This window comes from Haliotis asinina, chromosome 10 (assembly GCF_037392515.1).
Source record: "Haliotis asinina isolate JCU_RB_2024 chromosome 10, JCU_Hal_asi_v2, whole genome shotgun sequence".
Taxonomy (NCBI): Eukaryota; Metazoa; Mollusca; class Gastropoda; order Lepetellida; family Haliotidae; genus Haliotis; species Haliotis asinina.
Window position 1 is genome coordinate 40,775,641 of NC_090289.1, and position 17,576 is coordinate 40,793,216.

General features: G+C 39.4%; 1 protein-coding gene across 2 annotated transcripts in view; it reads left to right on the plus strand.

Moving 5' to 3' along the window:
- Nucleotides 1–7,656: 7,656 nt before the first annotated feature.
- The window catches only part of LOC137297736 (innexin unc-9-like), a 48,773-nt gene continuing 38,853 nt past the window's right edge, over nucleotides 7,657–17,576 (plus strand). Inside the window, exons 1-2 of one of the 2 annotated variants that reach the window (XM_067829677.1) lie at nucleotides 7,657–7,766; nucleotides 8,545–8,686. The gene's annotated coding sequence lies outside the window, so the exon portion shown is untranslated. Of the gene's footprint in view, nucleotides 7,767–8,544; nucleotides 8,687–10,779; nucleotides 10,927–17,576 lie in introns of those variants that run through there. The other variant, XM_067829678.1, reaches the window with a different exon arrangement.

Here is a 17,576-nt window from a genome sequence, read left to right on the forward strand (position 1 = left end):
GAACATATAGCGAACAGTAGAAAATCAACTGGTGTTGTTTATGGGTGCCAAATGTGTGAAATGCCACGGAGGAGCGCTCATTTCCACAATCAATGTCACCAAGCATGCCACAATCAGCCCACGCCCACACACCACCACCTCACCCCCAACCCAACCCACCCCACCCCCACCCCAACGGTATATTTCCAATATGACTATTCCCAGTATGACTACTCCCAGTTTGACTACTCAGGAACATAAACATATAGGGGGCACCCCTACACTTAATAATGTACCGTACCTCTAGCCGGTTGCTCAAAGTTTGTCTACTCTTTGAAATAAATCTCTAAGGGAGACTCCCAGCGCCTGCCGATAATGTTTAGAAGCCAAGTGAGATAACTCCTCCATTGAAACTTTGTAAGCTTAAAGTACAGTTTGTTTGTTTCAAAATCGCACATGATCCCTCCAACTTTCATTCAAGCAATTAACGGAGAACCTAAAGATTTTCCCACTCATTTTACAGAACCCTTTCAATTTGTGATGATCATAGATAGCATTGTAAACACATGCACAGGAAAAGCAATATTCGTCTTGAAAAAAGACGGGAATACATGGTACAATTCAAATGAGTAGTTGCATTTTATCAAGAATGCTTGATATTTTCGAATGTCCACCACATATATACAAAAAACGCCCTCACTCTTGTACATGAATCAACGTCTTTGGTATGACGCTTTATAGAAGGAACATGCTCGAGTGAGCGTCGGTCATTGTGAGAAAGGCTGGAACAGCTTAAATGTTGCTTTACGTAAAAGATACAAACATCTCGCTCGCCCTATAGTCTTGCGAACCTTTTGTCATCAAGTATCTACAGCTAAAAAGAATTGTCTGGATTTCTTCATCGTCAATTACACACACCCAATTAACCATACAAGTTCAAAATAAATTCTCACGGTTCCGTACCAAATAACATTCCACACATTTCACACAAACCCCATAAAATCGGTTACCATTGTTTCTCATTGTCACAGATAACAATGATATTTTTATGAATTTGTCGAGGTCCTACTTACTGTTTCCTACTTCTTGAATACAATCATGTGTACAACCTATACAAAAAGATATATTAACAACACATTTCTTATACACATTGTACAAAAACACACATTACAGTATCATTAAGAGTTAAATGCCTATTATTACTTCACTAATGCAAGAGGTGGGTAGTATCTTTACATGCCCCGATAATTCTTTTTTCTGTATGAAAGACGCATGAGCAAGTCAGTGGAAGACTGAATGTTCATGCACACAGCCTTTGAACCAAGCCTATGTACATGTAGGTAAAACTACTGTACGCTTTATCAATGTTTAATCTATGTGACCTATAGCTCGGGGCGTTGCTAAATACGTATAATGCAAGATAGCTGATCTCATCATCGGGACAGTGTTAGGCTTCTCACGTGCGACAGCACGAGGACGTTCTCAAAGTCACTTCAATTCCATATTGCTTCACTTCCAACAGGTGTTGAATATTGAGCTATTTATGTGTCTTTATTTCGTCCTTTTTAAATTAAATAAATTTGATAAAGTGCCGTAAAGATTGTTTGGTCACGTGATTGGAGACGTAACCCTTCAACTTTTCGCCTCTCAGTCGTTTGACTTTGGCGTCGCTTCTGTCAAAATTCAGTTCAGCCCACACAGTGTGTGTCCCATCTCAACACACAGATTCTCTCACTTACTCACTCACTCACTCACTCACTCATCCAATCGCTCGCGTTCACATTCATACATCCAGTCACTCACTCAATCACGCTCGTACTCACTCACCCACTCAACACGCTCACTCTCACCCACTCTCACTAACATACACACACTCACTCACACACTCACACACTCACTCAGTCAACACTTCCACTCTCTCACTCTCACTCTCACTCTGACCACTTGATCACTGTCGTGATCTACAGTGAAATGGGCCAGAACTTCCTGATCCCCGAGTTCATTAAAGCAGTAACGTACTGTTTGTAGTGTGACTTAGTTGATAAGGACTGTAACACTTAGTTATCAATAGGGACAAGTTCCAGGGACCATATATATACATTTTACAATGTACATATACATTATAATTGACATATATAGTTCATGACTTCAGGTGTTATATACAGTTTGCGACTTGAGATGTTATATACGTGTATATATATAGCTTGCCACTTGAGCCGGTATATATAGGTTGCGACTTGAGTTGTATATAATATATATAGTTTGCGACTTGAGTTGTCTGTATAGTTTGCGATTTGAGTTGATAAGTAATTTATTACTCAGGTGACAAGGAGGCTAACATCCGGGGTGTTCTTTTGTATCAATGACACAAGTTGCAAGCAAAACTTTATGACGATAAATGTGAGAAAGGTTATGCTAAGTGCTTTTCGTTAAACCAGGAAGTAGGCCAGTGACGATGTGTCTGTGAAATTGAAATATTTCAGTTTTATCTTAAGGAAATGACACTTATTCCCAGTGAATAAATTCCTCTTTACAGAGTGAAGCACATTTTTTAAAAACTAAAATGGAAGTTATCTGTATTTGCCGAAGCGTCTGTCCATCCGCCTGTGCACACAAACACATACGCACACAAACACATACGCACGCATTGGTGTTGTCTATGGATGCCAAAGGTGTGAAATGTTACGGAGCAGCGCAGATCTCCACACGCACCGCACACTGTCCGTTGTGTCCTTGGTATCCAGCAATAACACTAATAGAGAATAATAGCTTCGGTAGTGAAGTTTCTTTTCCAGGGCACCCTGCCCTCATACAGATCCTGAAACATGTATACCCAACTGACTGGAGTCTACAGTACCGTAGTATTCCAGAGACGAGAAACTAATATACTTCACCACCTGTAAAAAGACTCGAGCACTTGTCTCTACCGTATCATCATATAAAAGCATTAACTTCTCACACTGTAACAGCCCGAGCGTGATTTAAGGCACCTCTTACAACAAGCTTGGGCGATATTTATCTCCATGGTATTTTTTTTCAATACAAGTAGAAACTCGGTCAAATCATTCATATAAATGTAAACGTAAGGTCACTGAACCTCATTTACCTACATGGGTGTTCACAATACTCCTTATCGTGAGGTATTGAAAAACATCAGCAGTCATTGCATTTCTCTTGAGACCCAGTAGCATACGCTTACAACGAACTGGCAGATATAACGAACTGTGTTTTTGTCCTTGTCACCTCCCGTATATTTGTTTCAAATACGAACTACGTTTATTATTAACTAAACTTAGCGGTTCCTTTAAGATCGTTAAAACAGTACTTCACTTTACTTCGGGGTGCAAAAAAAAACATGTTGATACATTTTCCTTAGAAAGATTTGGATTTCGATTCGAAATATGACCATTTTATGATCCATGTCTACAAACACGTGGCAGACCAGACGGAATATACCACGTAACACAGGGTACATTGGGATGAAGTCTATTCAACATTTCGCATTCACATCGCGGGGACAACCCGGGGACAATCACGAAACTGTACCACTCGAAACGCAAAGTCACTGTTTGTCTATATATTTCATGTGCGTAGTTTCGGTCAAGAGGCTTGTCTGTAGACCAGTGGGTGTTGACGGCTGGACAAGCGACGTGGGTCCGAAAACACCTCGAGTCCAGGTATAGAATGACTCATGCTTTTGAGAAAAATAGTTTGATCATCATTGACATCAAGGTATGATAAAGAATTGACTTTCGACGAAGAATCAATGAAGTGTTTATTGGTGAATTTAAATGACACACGGTAACTGTCCAGTCCTACTCCAAACTGTGAGTACTATTTAACAGATGCAGACACTAACAATTATACAGTTGGTAACGGGATACCGATTATGTATATAAAGGTAAACGCTGCTCATTTTATATTACGGAGAGTAGACTTAATGTTTGAGGTAGCGAAGCATCAGGGAATATCGACCATGGAATCAGGATTTAAGCAGATTTAACTAACTACCGGTGAAAATTATGAGAATGCATGGATTTTCAAAAATCGTTTAGACTAATGATCCTGAACACTATATACAGAATTAAAAAACAATAATGAGACGAAGTGTATAACGTTCAAGTCGCAGGCCCGAAAAAACGGACTCAAAGTGATGACCGATCCACGCGTTTACCATTTTGCTGAAACGCATGATGGGCATGGTGCCGACAAACCAGAAACTGAAATTCGAAACACAGTCGTAGGTTCCTGGCATCGCAACATCTAATTAGCGTCACCTCAGATACCCGGGCAACCCAGGCATCCTAAAATATATACCATGGGTAAGAAACGCAAATCAGGAAGCAAACTCGGGACACTAACTTGATCTGGGTTTTGACAGACAGTGAGGCCTGATGATGTTATCAATAACTTTTGTTGCGTTTTGAAAGGCCCGAGTAAAAACACAGCAATAGAAGGAATGACCAAAATGCACCATACCAACGACGATGTGGGTATCATGTACACATTACTCGTCAAATCAAACATGCACGAATTGTCACCACCATTGGTGGGTATAAGACTGTTCAACAAGTGCCACGTTTACCTCAAATTGAAAGAAACCAGGCTATCGGACGTTTGGAACCTGGAATGTCTGTCCAAAATGTTGCCCGTCATTTCGACGGAAACATAACCACGATTTACATAACATAACCAGCATCGATAGAACGCTACACAGACCATAAATGACCTTCCTCGGAGAGGCCATCCAAGGTGACACCACTCGACAAGATCGGCATATTTCCGGTCAACACCAGCGAAATCCATCCTTGTCAATCCCTTTACCTTTCGAAAACTTAATTATGTCATTAGTCTTGGTAGCCAATGAAATGTCTTCACTCATTTTTTTTTGTCTATCTGACCCTGTTTGTATTTCATGTATTTAATATTGAAAATCACATATACTTATAAACCTAATTCTGATCACTGCCTTTAATGGTCATTATCCTTTCTACTTGCACCAATACCCGGTAAGAGGTTTTACTCCCAATGTAAAACCTGGGAATAGGTTTAACTAGATTTAAGTAAAACCTATTCCCAGGTTTTACTAGGAGTAAACCCTCGTCCCGAATGTACCGGTTTGGAGCGATCAGCCACCGAAATCTGCATTCACAGGAAAGGAAAAACAAAAACTCTGACAACAGTGTTTTAATTGAAATTGAACGTCATTGTAACACTTCCGTGAGCGACAGTTTGTGTTGTACCGGAATCTCCCTCTGAAGTAGGAACCGACACTGTCGCAGACGTCTGAGTTTTCTTTGGAGCTGAACATGAGAGAACATCTGACGCCATTGCTTGTTGTTGATCACTGGTTCTCTTGTAAACCCTCACTGCCTCGCTTTTGTGACCTACAATAAAAGAATTCATCTTGATAAGTCATTTCAAATTGTACATAACCGTTTGAAAAGCAATTTATATGATATTGTAATCGCTTTGCTTGGGGCCATCATTGGGATTCGAACCCGGATCTTGGCATGTTAACCATAACACATGTTGACATCACAAGTTCTAGCATTTAAAATCGCCAAATTGCAATTTGGCCCAGTCACTTCAAGTTTCATTCGTGTTTTGCAGATATTCATTGAGTTACATACCAGTTTGTTCACAAATCTGTTGCTCGCTTATGTTTGCCTCATAGAGACGGGTAGCAGCAGTGCATCTGAGCGAGTGGTTCGTTTTCCTTCCTTCAATTCCGGCTTCAGCACATATTCTCTTCACCGTTGTCTGGATTGTGTTGTGGCCCATGGGCGACTCTAGGTACCATTTTCCATCCTTAGGTTTCTTCATCGGGGTGAAGTAAAACGCATTTGCTCGAGTTGAAGATGGTAGGCTGGAAAGTTAAATTGTGTTGACATAGAATCAATTAAGTATGAAATGTTTGCATTTGTCATTTATATGCCCCTAAACCAATGCGTGCAATCATCATCAGGGAGTAAAATTATAAGACAATTTACATGCAGTATGGGTCAAGTCACCCGCATGATGTGATTAAATGAGTGGTATATCTAAAGAATGTATAACATGTATCAGAAATGTATCAGAAAACATCTAATACATACCAAAGTGACTTGTACTTCATGAAAAGGCGCACATAACATCGTTCCGGGTTCTTGGTATTTTCATACGCTCGCACCTTTTTCTTCTGCAGTTTCCTGTCTTTCACTCCCCCGGCATTTGTCTTAGAGACGTCTTCCACATACTGCAGGTACCTGCGGCCGTTCTGGTCTGTATGTGGGCCTGTAATCTGAGGTTGTTGGTGTAGTCTTAAACTCCGATGTTCCTTTCCACCTCTCAAGGCGAAGTTAAGTCCTGGAAAATAAAATTCCGTACACAATTATATAATGTTTATCTATTTTGGTCTTAACACGGGATTCAAAATATCCATCCAAACTTTGTTTGGTTTGGTTTGCCTCAAAGTGAAGTCGGGCATTTTGTTCCAGTTAATCACATTTATTTTCGATGTGAAGGTTTGATTGTAAATGCCAAAATTGCTAATATCCGACTTTTCGACAGGGAAATCAAATGCAAAATGCAACTCACCAGTTAAGTAGAGGACTGTGTCCAGGAGTTTTTGCGGCGTGCCTTCTCCAAGAGCCCCCTTCTCCCACAGAGTGTTCTCCTCGTCTCGAGTTATCACCTCTGTAGGTTTTCTCACGTCTGCTCCAAGACCAGCTGTGGACCTCTCACGCATGCATGCGTCCAGTGCCTGTCTGCTGTCCTGGAACTCTTCGCCTTCCATCAGATTGTAAGGAGATTTGTTAGCTTTCAAGTGTGACGCTATTGCCGTGAATAGCCCATACACAGTAACAGCTGGGTAGCAAGTCCCGTCCACTTTCCTCGCCTCGAATAGGAAATACTTTAGGGCTGTATTTATATCTTTAGCAGTCATATCCAGCAAGTCTTCAGTCAAGACGGACGACGACAGCGCGATGTTTGCATCCATTGACCTCGTCCGACGCTCTTCTTGCCATCGCCTGAATACTCCTTTCGCCCAATCATTTTTGTACCTTGTCGTTCTTGGAACACATCGAGATAATTTCCTTTCAATATCTTCCTCAGTCAAAGGTGCCGCGAAACGGAACAGAAAATCATCATCATCATCATCAGCAGCAGCAGCAGCATTGTCATCATCTTTCTTAAACTGCGACTGTGTTAAAAACATTTCGTCTTCGCTCTGGTTTGCCATGGTTAGCAATGAGCGGATTCAAGTAACCACGTGGTATATAACTGACTCACTCACAAAAAACACGTGCACTGCGTGAAAATCCCGTGCGTTTTCTAACTTGTGCATTAGAGTTGCGACATTGCTGTCATTCCGAATGTTCGCGGTATAGTGAGGTCCTAATTCCTTATAACGCAATATTTAAAATGACGGTTTATAAGCAAGAGAAAAAACTTCTCCTCAGTTTTGGTAGAGAATGTAAACCTTCGGGGGTCGGGAAATCCCTCGGGGCTACGCCCCTCGGGATTTCCCTACCCCTCAGGTTTACATTCTCTACCAAAACTTCGGAGGCGTTTTTTCTCCTATACATATTCTTCATAGGGTGTGAGTATATTTTGGAAGGAGATTTTTTTAGTTTTTTAAATCAACCTTGACCTAAATATAAGTTTTGACCCAGGTCAAGGTTAGCTAACAGCACTACAATCTTACGATACAGGCGATACCGCTTTATGTGGTCTGAGACTATTTGAAGTTACACAACTTATGACCAAGACGAGACGTTCTTTGGATTGTCTTTAGTATACAAGTAAGTAATCTTATGTTACATCCTCTGATACATCGAAAGAACCATCATCCCCACATAAACTGGCGGTTTGACGTCATATCTCTTTCTTCAAGGACAGGTCGTTAACACACAAAGAACATGGAATAAGATATCTATTTACAGTGAGTCCAGCGCGTAGGTGTAGTTTCTGTACTTGAGTGATCTAACCGTCAGATTCATTGTCAGTTGTGTCACGTGTCTTTAATCTTAATGTTTGAAATGTTTTATAAGTATTTACATGACCTTGGTGTTCCTAAAGATCAATTCTAACCCGGGTATTCAAGGGTTTGCTAATGAATAGCGAGTGAGTGAGTTGAGTTTTAAGCCACATTTAGTAATATTCCAACATTATCACGACGTGGCAACGGAAATGGACTTCACATATGTGTCCCATGTGGGGAATCGAACTATGATCTTCGGCGAACGTCTTAGTCACTCGGCTACCCCATCGCACCAGCTAATGTATCCCACCTGTGTCAAATCGCTCTGACCGTTTTAGCATCCATGAAAATAAATGACGTAAATTCAATACAATTACTCTAGGGATGTTCATCTTTGTTCCTGTTTCAGCCCCAGTAGCAATAAATGTATATTTGCATTATATCAGCAGCAGTTAATGGTAAAGGTATCCAAGCATACCCACATGCATCGTGTACTTTCTATAGACAACACTACCATCTCCCCGCGGCACTGACCTACTGCAACACGCCACAATCTGGATGATATTCCCCTATCTACATCCTGTCTTAATTTGCTTCAGGTGCCACGCAACTGCTGATTCCCACCACTTAGAAATGCTACTGCTTGCAGTTCAAGTTCTTGTTGCGGATCCAAGACTGACATAACATTTGGTGTAACAGCATGGGCTTTTGTGCTACCTGTTGATCGTTCGAGAATCACAGGTAAGTAGTTTGCAGGTCCTGAATGGCAGGGATTCTGCTGCTGTAATTGGCTTATCTTCTGTTCCCATGGTTCTTATGTCGAATCTATGATTGTAAAAAATGCTTGCATGCATCCTAATTTAAATTTTGTTTTCAAAATTGATATTTTTTTTCAATAACTAGCATTGACAAATTAGAAATGTGTTAGAAAATATCTTTACATTTTTCAATGTACATGTATTGCAAATTAATAACTTTGTTACGTAGGTGAGTGGACTTTCCTTGTCAATGTGCTTTATTTCATACCTATGTTATATAATAATTCATAAATATATTGTAGTAATGAAATCAGCACAAATCCGACGTCTGCGTTGAGTTGTGTTTTTTTTATAATCAATCAAAATGTTCGATTCGGGAGTCCAAACAGGCGTCGTACAGACATCTGTCCAAATACAGGAATCGATGCCCTTAGCCCACGATGTTGATGATGTAGATGGGACTTTATTGCCTCGCCCACGAAAGACTCAATAGTGCGTTTGTTTCGGTGAAACTAGCATAGGCTAATAATGAATTTGTACGTACGTTACAGAAAATATGTAAAACCGTAATGAAAAATCATGATATACGTATAATAAATTTGTTTCATACGAACACCTTGATTAACTCTGAGAAATTACGATTTATCTTTTCAGGGTGCCTGTTTTAATACGTAATCACAATTTTTTTACATGTATCTATTTCCCAATATTTTGGAATGTATAAAGACATATTTACAATGTCTCATATATATTTAAACGTATTTCATAAGAGGACAAATGCATTACTGATTTTATACGATACCTCCTTAAGTAAAACTAAATAATTCAACTGATACGAGTGTAAATATTAACGACATATCCCTTGCCATAGGAACAAGAAATGATTGGCAAATATGTAGCAACGCTCATATGATTTGTTGATTTTTTATTTGTTGACAACATACGATACTTCCATGTCATCCACAGTGAGGTTATCAAGCTGATGGTGCTTTATATCTCGCACTTTAAACAGTTATCCTTGTTATCAGTATGGCCATACGGTTATCAATAATTTATGAACTATATTACACATAATACGTTGCCTCTTTGTAACGTATATATGATTAGGTGCCACACTCTGAGGGTGTGGATTCGATTTCCTGAATGGAATGGATTCAGCTAAAAAAGTACTAGAACTTTACGGAAGGATGATTATTGTAACATACGACATTTAACAACTTTCAAAACGGTATTGTGTATACATGTATAAAGCTATTCACTATTTGTGAAATGAGTGTTTAGATATATTTAAAGGGAATCAAGCATAGCAATACTCCCTGTAATTTCTAGTGATTACACGTGTATTTCCCAAGAGAATCAAATATCCCAATGATTCCTGAAAATGTCAGTGATTATAGATATTCAATGGTTAGATACTTGTAACATGTATGTGTATATCAAGCCATGATGCATACTAAACGCATAATCCGCGAGAGACGATTGTACCAGATAACATTTATCGGAGAATGGCGACCATCATGACAGAATTTGGTTATTTTTTTCTTTAAGTTTAACAAAATAAAGACAAAATCCTCGCCATACTCAGTAGAAATCCGCCTTCATTTTATCACAACAACTTATACATGTCCTTACGCACATGTCCGTACGTATGTCATAAAGAAACCAGGGCGACGGGGTAGCCTAGTGGTTAAAGCGGTCGCTCGTCACGCTTAAGATCCGGGTTTGATTTTCCACATTGGTATAATGTGTGAAGTTCTTTTCTGGTCTCTCCCGCCATAATATTGCTGTCATATTGCTAAAAGCGGCGTAAAACTAAACTCACTCATAAAGAAATCTGTATTTGCTGTTACATACATGCTTACAGTCTCCTGTAATGTTAAGTCAGCGGGAATTCAACACATGCATATGTTATTACCAATAAGCAGTATTAGTGTCCCACAATACGTTACGGTCAGCGCTAAGACTTGATTTACGTCACTGCAGGTGACGGGTCAAGGACGATGGTCTCTCTTTCGTCATGGCCTCTATCACGTATCATTGACTTAATGGAATCAATAAAACTGTTCATATTTACAGCTGTCACGGTGATTCTGCTGACAAGTAGGACTCCATATATACACACCTGTCTATTGGGGCTATAGTTTATTTTAACACCACGGGATGATATCTCAAGTCGTGTATGAGAAGTTCATTGGAAACTAACCTTGCAGAGACACGAAACGTGTAAGTACGTTTGGCATTTTTGTTTACGTCATAGAACAATATAATATGCTATTATGTTATTGCCATAAATGTAGCATCATTGAAGTTAAACCGGTAGGAAACTAATTTATACTGTCTTCATTTTCGTCTTTCTCCAAAATGTACACAGTTAATTATAAACAACGGAATCGTTACTAAAGCGAGAATGCATCTCTGATAAAACAGAGGTCATTTTACGATTACGTCTTTATCATATGGGACTAGTAATAGTGAGTGAGTGAGTTTAGTTTTACGCCGCTTTTAGCAATATACCGGAAATATCACCAAAAATGACCTTCACAAATTGTACCCACGTGGGGAATCGAACCTGTGTCTTCGGCGTGACGATCGAATGCCTTAACCACCAGCCTACCCCCAAGTTATAATGAAAACTCGCAATAAGAAACATAAGTTATCCCTAAATCACTCAGTCCGTCAGGGAAAATACTCAAGGCGTCAGCATATTTTCAAATAGGATAATATCAATATTTGTATGGATCATTGAGTTGCCTTCGCATGCGTTTGTAGCGGCTGCCACAAGTGGAGCAGAGTGCAATCAAGCCTTTGCGATACATGGTATCATTATTACGTGATAAGGGCGGCGGGGTTGAAGTGAAGTGTTCGTTCGTCTCGACGAAGACACGAGTTCGATTGCCCAATGTACAATGTATGAAGCGTAAAACAATACTCACTCAATCACTACAGCATCGATTGGCCAAAGCATCTCCCTTGCACTACATACAACATGGTCGCGGTTCACACTTAAAGTGTAAGCGCCAAGGTTGTTCCAATTCGTAACTTTATTGACAAATACACAGTTAGGTACACCGTACTACCTCGTACAATGATATTTGGCTTCTCAGGCAAACAAATTGATAACCACCCGTCGCCCGTGTTATTTAAGAACCAGACCATTTTGTTTAACTAACTGGTTAAGAAGGAGTGCTTGCTTTGCTCTAGGAATCTCTGACCATCCCCCGCTTAGAGAAACCTTTCGTTACTACGGACAACTTTCTTCTCAAGTCATACGTTTTGCACCATACACAAACTATTTCACTCTGAGGAATATCATTATGGAAACGTCGGGAAAGGTCATCCGTCTTGAGATGTGTGTTACGCTATGATAGAGATTACTATACTTGAAAGACGACAATTTATATGTTCATCAATGGTTACGCAGGACCGTCCGATGTTCTGCAGGACTGCTGTGCTATGTGAGGCAACAAACAGACACTGTGCTATGTCGGCAATGGGGCAAGATACCCTTATCTCTTTGGCAAACACCCGCTTTCATCTCCCTTGTCTGTTTTTGTCTGTCGTTGATGCGAGACCGGTTATTGGCTATCTTTGATGCGAGATGTTGTGAAACATTTTGTTTTCTCTTTTTGTTACCAGAGTAGTTATTCAAGATCGTTATTCCCTGCCATTATTACGAGGTTTGTTATTCCCCGTCGCTGTTAAGAGATCGGTTATCCCCTGTCGTTGTTACGAGATTGGTTATTCCCTATCTTTATTACGAGATTGGGTATTGACCATCTTTGTTACGAGGCTGGTGATTCCCCTGTGGGTGTTACGAGACGTTCTTTCCCTATCGTTGCTACGAGATTTCGTATTTCCTATCTTTGCTTACGAGACTGGTTATTCCCTATCGTTGTTACAAGTCTTATAGTTACGAGACTTGTAATTCTCTATCGGTGTTACGAGACTGGTTATTTCCTACCATTGTTACGTGGCTAGTGATTCCCTATCATTCTTACGGGACTCGTTATTTCCTATCATTGTTACGAGATTGGGCATTCCATATCATTGTAACTAGTCTGATCATTCCTTTTGATTGTTACGAGATTGGTAATTCCCTATGACTGTTACGAGACTGGTAATTTCCTACGCTTGTTACGAGCCTGGTAATTCCCCATGCATCTTACGAGAGTGGTACTTCCCTATGATTGTTACGAGGTTGGGTACTCCTTATCATTGTTACGAGTCTGGTAATTCCCGTTGATAGCTGCGAGAACGAGTATTCCCTATCGTTGTTTGGAAACTGGTTAATCCATATATACGGATTGCTGTAAGATACAGAGGTAGGGCTATACATCAAAGGGAACCAGTCATATAACTCACGCGATCTCACGTATTAGATATGATTCAGCTGAAATTGAAACAGCCCAAGGCAAGGGGTTATATTTGGAAGAGCGGTTGCATATCTTACCGCGAGGTGAAATAGTAAATACACTTTCATAAAACCATATTCCAGGTTTGTGTGAAATATAACCTAGGGTGAAATAATGTCGTAACACGATGGTATGGAAGTATAGATATTTAGTTTAGGTGTCAATCAAAAAAATAACCATGTAATATCATTATGACAGTTAATTAATTTATGACATTGTTATGTCCGGTTCTTAATACATTAATAATAATTAATTCGTTCGCTATGTGAATGACATGTTTAGCAATTCAGTATACTTTAGCATTATCGTGTTAATGTTTGGGGGGGGGGGGGTGTTTTTTCGGGGGGGTGTTGTTTGCTTGTTTGTGCTTTTTGGGGTATTTTTAGTTTTGATTTGTTGGGGTTTTTTTTTGTTTTTGTTTTTTTTATTTTGTTTTTGTTTTTTGTTTTTTTAAGGGGGTGGTGGGAGTGTTGGTTTTGTTGTGCGGTTTTGCTTTTGTTGTTTTCCTTTGTTTTGTTTGGATTTTAGCTGTTGTTGCTATTTCTTTTTTGTTGTTGTTGGGGGTTTTTTTTCTTCCTTTATCTTGTTTTACTTTTTATTTAATTTTTTGTTCCATATATGCAAGATATATATATGTTTTATTTTGTTTAACCTTGCGCATGTTTGTTTAACGTTTGAGTACATGATGAATTTCAGCGTATGCGTAGCCTTTTCATGGCTGGGTGGTGTATCATGTTGTACGTATTTCGTTAATTATTAATGCTATTGTCTGCCATTTAAAAACTACACGTATGTATGTCTAACATTTGTAGGTTACCTTTGTGTACACATTCTCTCGTCGTGGTGAGTTTAAGCATTTGAGGTCCATGGCCATATATATTCCTGCGTCTTAACTTAACCTAGAGGAGAATTTGTACGCGAGCGGTGGCAGTCCCGTCACTACAGAGGAATTAAAAACAACAGGGAAGGTGTTGAGGTATACCGACTACTTCGTGCGAAGGTACGACGAGACGACCCAATAGATGTATGGCTCTCAAACTGACTATCCCGACCGTATTCTGACCAGAAACAGTCGTTCTTTTCCTGTTTCTTGTCTATCCAGTTTGTAAATAATCCAGTGACTGATAGTGTGAGTGCCGTCGCACTGTGACGGGTACGTTGGCATACGCCAAACAAGTCATCTAACGTAAAGAACCGATTCATCATTCCGCCTGCAAGGTGATCGGCATCCAACATAACATATTTACAATAACTTTCTATTTAGACCAGTCTGGCTTAAAAGCGTATTTATTCTATTAATCACTGTTTTATTATGTTTTGGGGGTTTCGTTTGCTTTTCGGTTTTTTTTAGTATCGCGTGATACTCAAGCTACAGGTTATAACATGCAGTGACATACAATTTACTGTAACGTAATGGCCTCGCTAGGAGCCATTGCAATGTTCGTTGTTGCATGTGCATACACAATTGCAAAATTAAACTTTCCTTTTTAGTTTCCCGATAGGTTTGATATCTTGGTATATGACTTAATCGTCTGAGCTGACAACATGTCGCATAGCAGAACTGGTTTTCAGACAACAAGCATTTGCTGTTATTCTACAGGACAATTGTGTACGCGGTGACTGTTGTGTTACGTCGTCATTTATCTCAGTTACGTACCATTCCGTGATCTTTCCCTTTTGCAGAATGTGACAATCGAGATATGATTTTCCCTGTGGTGTATTCATTTGCATGTGTCAGTAGAAAGTGCCAAGACTGTAAACTGCAAATACACTACAATGATGGGTATGCGGTATGTGTTGGTAAGGTGTGTTGTATATAATTCTACAATCAGTTTACAATCCATTTACTGATTTATCGGTACTGGAAAAGCTAATCCCAAGTCAAGTCGGTGACACATGTTGTTATTCACTATACTATTGTTAAAAGCTCCTTAAAACAATCCTATCCGTCTCTATTTCACCCGAAGAACGTTTAATACAATCCACTGAACTTAATTCAAATAGAACCTTATTTCACTTTTCACCATAACATTTTTCTTGGGTAAGATTATGCCAGGACATAAGACATATAAGATATACCTTACCGTCCTACCCATGCAGAGAACACATCACATTATACAGCCGTCAGTCATACGCCCAAGAATTCATAACCAGCTTCACGTCGGATCAATAGGATTAACACAGTCTTAAAGTAGGCTTAGTAACAGCTTGATAACTATTGCCGTCAGGGTTTATCATGCATATTACACCTACATATGTTTGATAAACCAATGACCATTGCCACACTATTGATGCATAGCAGCAAGGCTACCAGCTGGAATAACTCTGCATATATGATCATTGAGAGCGTTGTACTACAGGTAAGACCTGATACATATTTTCAGGAATACAGGGGTTTGTGGTATATTGCTCATCATTGGATATTGTAAACCAAAAGTCACTGTGTTCTGTAATCTGATTGGTTGAAAAACATGAACAAATGGTATTAGATTCCCGGAAACTGCAAGACTATTCACCGCGTATTTACACGTAAACAATTGTTTTGTTGTGTCATCAACAGTGGTGACGTCATTCAAATCATATTGTGACGTAAAGTTAGAATGACGTCACAAATGAGCAACTCCAGATGCTACCATGGGAACCAGCTGAAACGGCCAGCTGATGACACTTTACTGCTGTACTCATACTCGATGTAAACGAGTGCAGACAGTAAATCCCCTTTGGTTTACTTTTTCGTTTACAATGTCGATAAACATCATGTGTTGGCCAATTTCCGGGTGTTATTGAGTATTTGAAGCACGGGAATATTTCATTTGAAACTTCCGGCTGACGCCGTCGGTTCCAAATGCATTCCCGTGCTTCAAATACTCAATAACACCCGGAAATTGGCCAACACATGATGTTTATCTCCTAATTGTAAAGAATTTTACCATTGACCGATATCCAGAAACGGTGTCTTAAATTATCCATGAACGAATTGTATGGCAATTCCACGAAAAACCGAGAATATGGTGTCAGGGATTGAAAATATGATAACTTGAATGAGTTCATAGTTTAATACACCAATCTGCGCTATACATTAGTGACAAATCCTCCCACTCGTGTGTTATCAGAGGTATTAGGTGGAATAAATCACTGTAAATAGACCAGATAAAGCTCAAGCTGATATCGGTCATCTACGTCGTCATCCCGCACGAAAAACTTCAGTAAAAAGTTCGCTGAGAAAACCGTAAGTGAAAAATAACAGTTTTTGTGGCATTTGAAATTAGACAAGAAGCATTGTGGCCATCTTCTTCAGATTCAGATTTAATCGTAAACATTCAGAGCTGTCATGTATTTTCGACGTGACTGTACTTCAGCCTTCTAACTACAGCATTTAGTTGTTTCCATATATTTCAGCAATTTCATCCTCTTTGGCTCAGCATACACATTTCAGCATGCACAGCCTCCACATATATTGAAAAACAGCTCCTGTACCTTAAACTATTATCTTTCCTCCAACATAGATTACGAGGCCCATTATTGGACATTCAACCTACCCCACCAATCGATCATTATGTCATATTGGAGAAGCACTATGTAAAATATGTACTGATTAAAACGCATATGTTTGAAGATGTCAAACTATTTAAAATGAGCTATACCTCAAGCGACAGACCCGCCTGTACTCTCAATATTTATCTGTCACTAGGTTCAATGCTCCCCGACTGACAACAATATACTCAGTGTTCTTCCAACATGTCTGAACATGGCCAAGGAGCTTTCATTGTTGGGTAGCTCCCATCATGAGCCTGTTCTAACATTTGTCGACAACTCGCTATTTGTCTTCGCTTGGAACTTTACAATTCAATGACTCATGTCATACATGGCGCTGGCTGATATATGTCACTAATATGTGCTGTGATGAAATGATATAAAGTTGAAGGATAAATGGAACAGACATACAGAGTGACCTCTTGAGAAGAAAATAAGTAAATATTCTGAAAGGTTGCAAAAAATCAATAATGAAGAAGAAGAAGAAGAAGAAGAAAAAGAATAGTTTATTCTTTAGTCATGTCGTTTCACATTACATATAGCCATAAAACACATGTAACAACCGGGCCTCATAGGACCTAAGAGACACCGCAGTTAAAACATTATTTCGCATTAGAAAAAAACAACAACGAAAAACAAGCATCCTGTCCCATTAAAATTTTATTCGGATAGGCACACCTATAGATAAATCATGTGGCCCGTTTACCTCTTTAATACATTTTCCTTTTGTATTTAAATGTAAATATAAATATACAAACCCCAGTGCCAAAATTATATGAATTTACTTCTAGAGACGTTCTCTGTATGATTCTAACTAAACCTTAAGCATGTGAATCAAATACTGGGGACACCAGGTGTTCAGGAAAACATTCGCGGATCCTTCCTAAATGCTGGTACGTGTCATAAACACAAATTCAGGTCATCTGA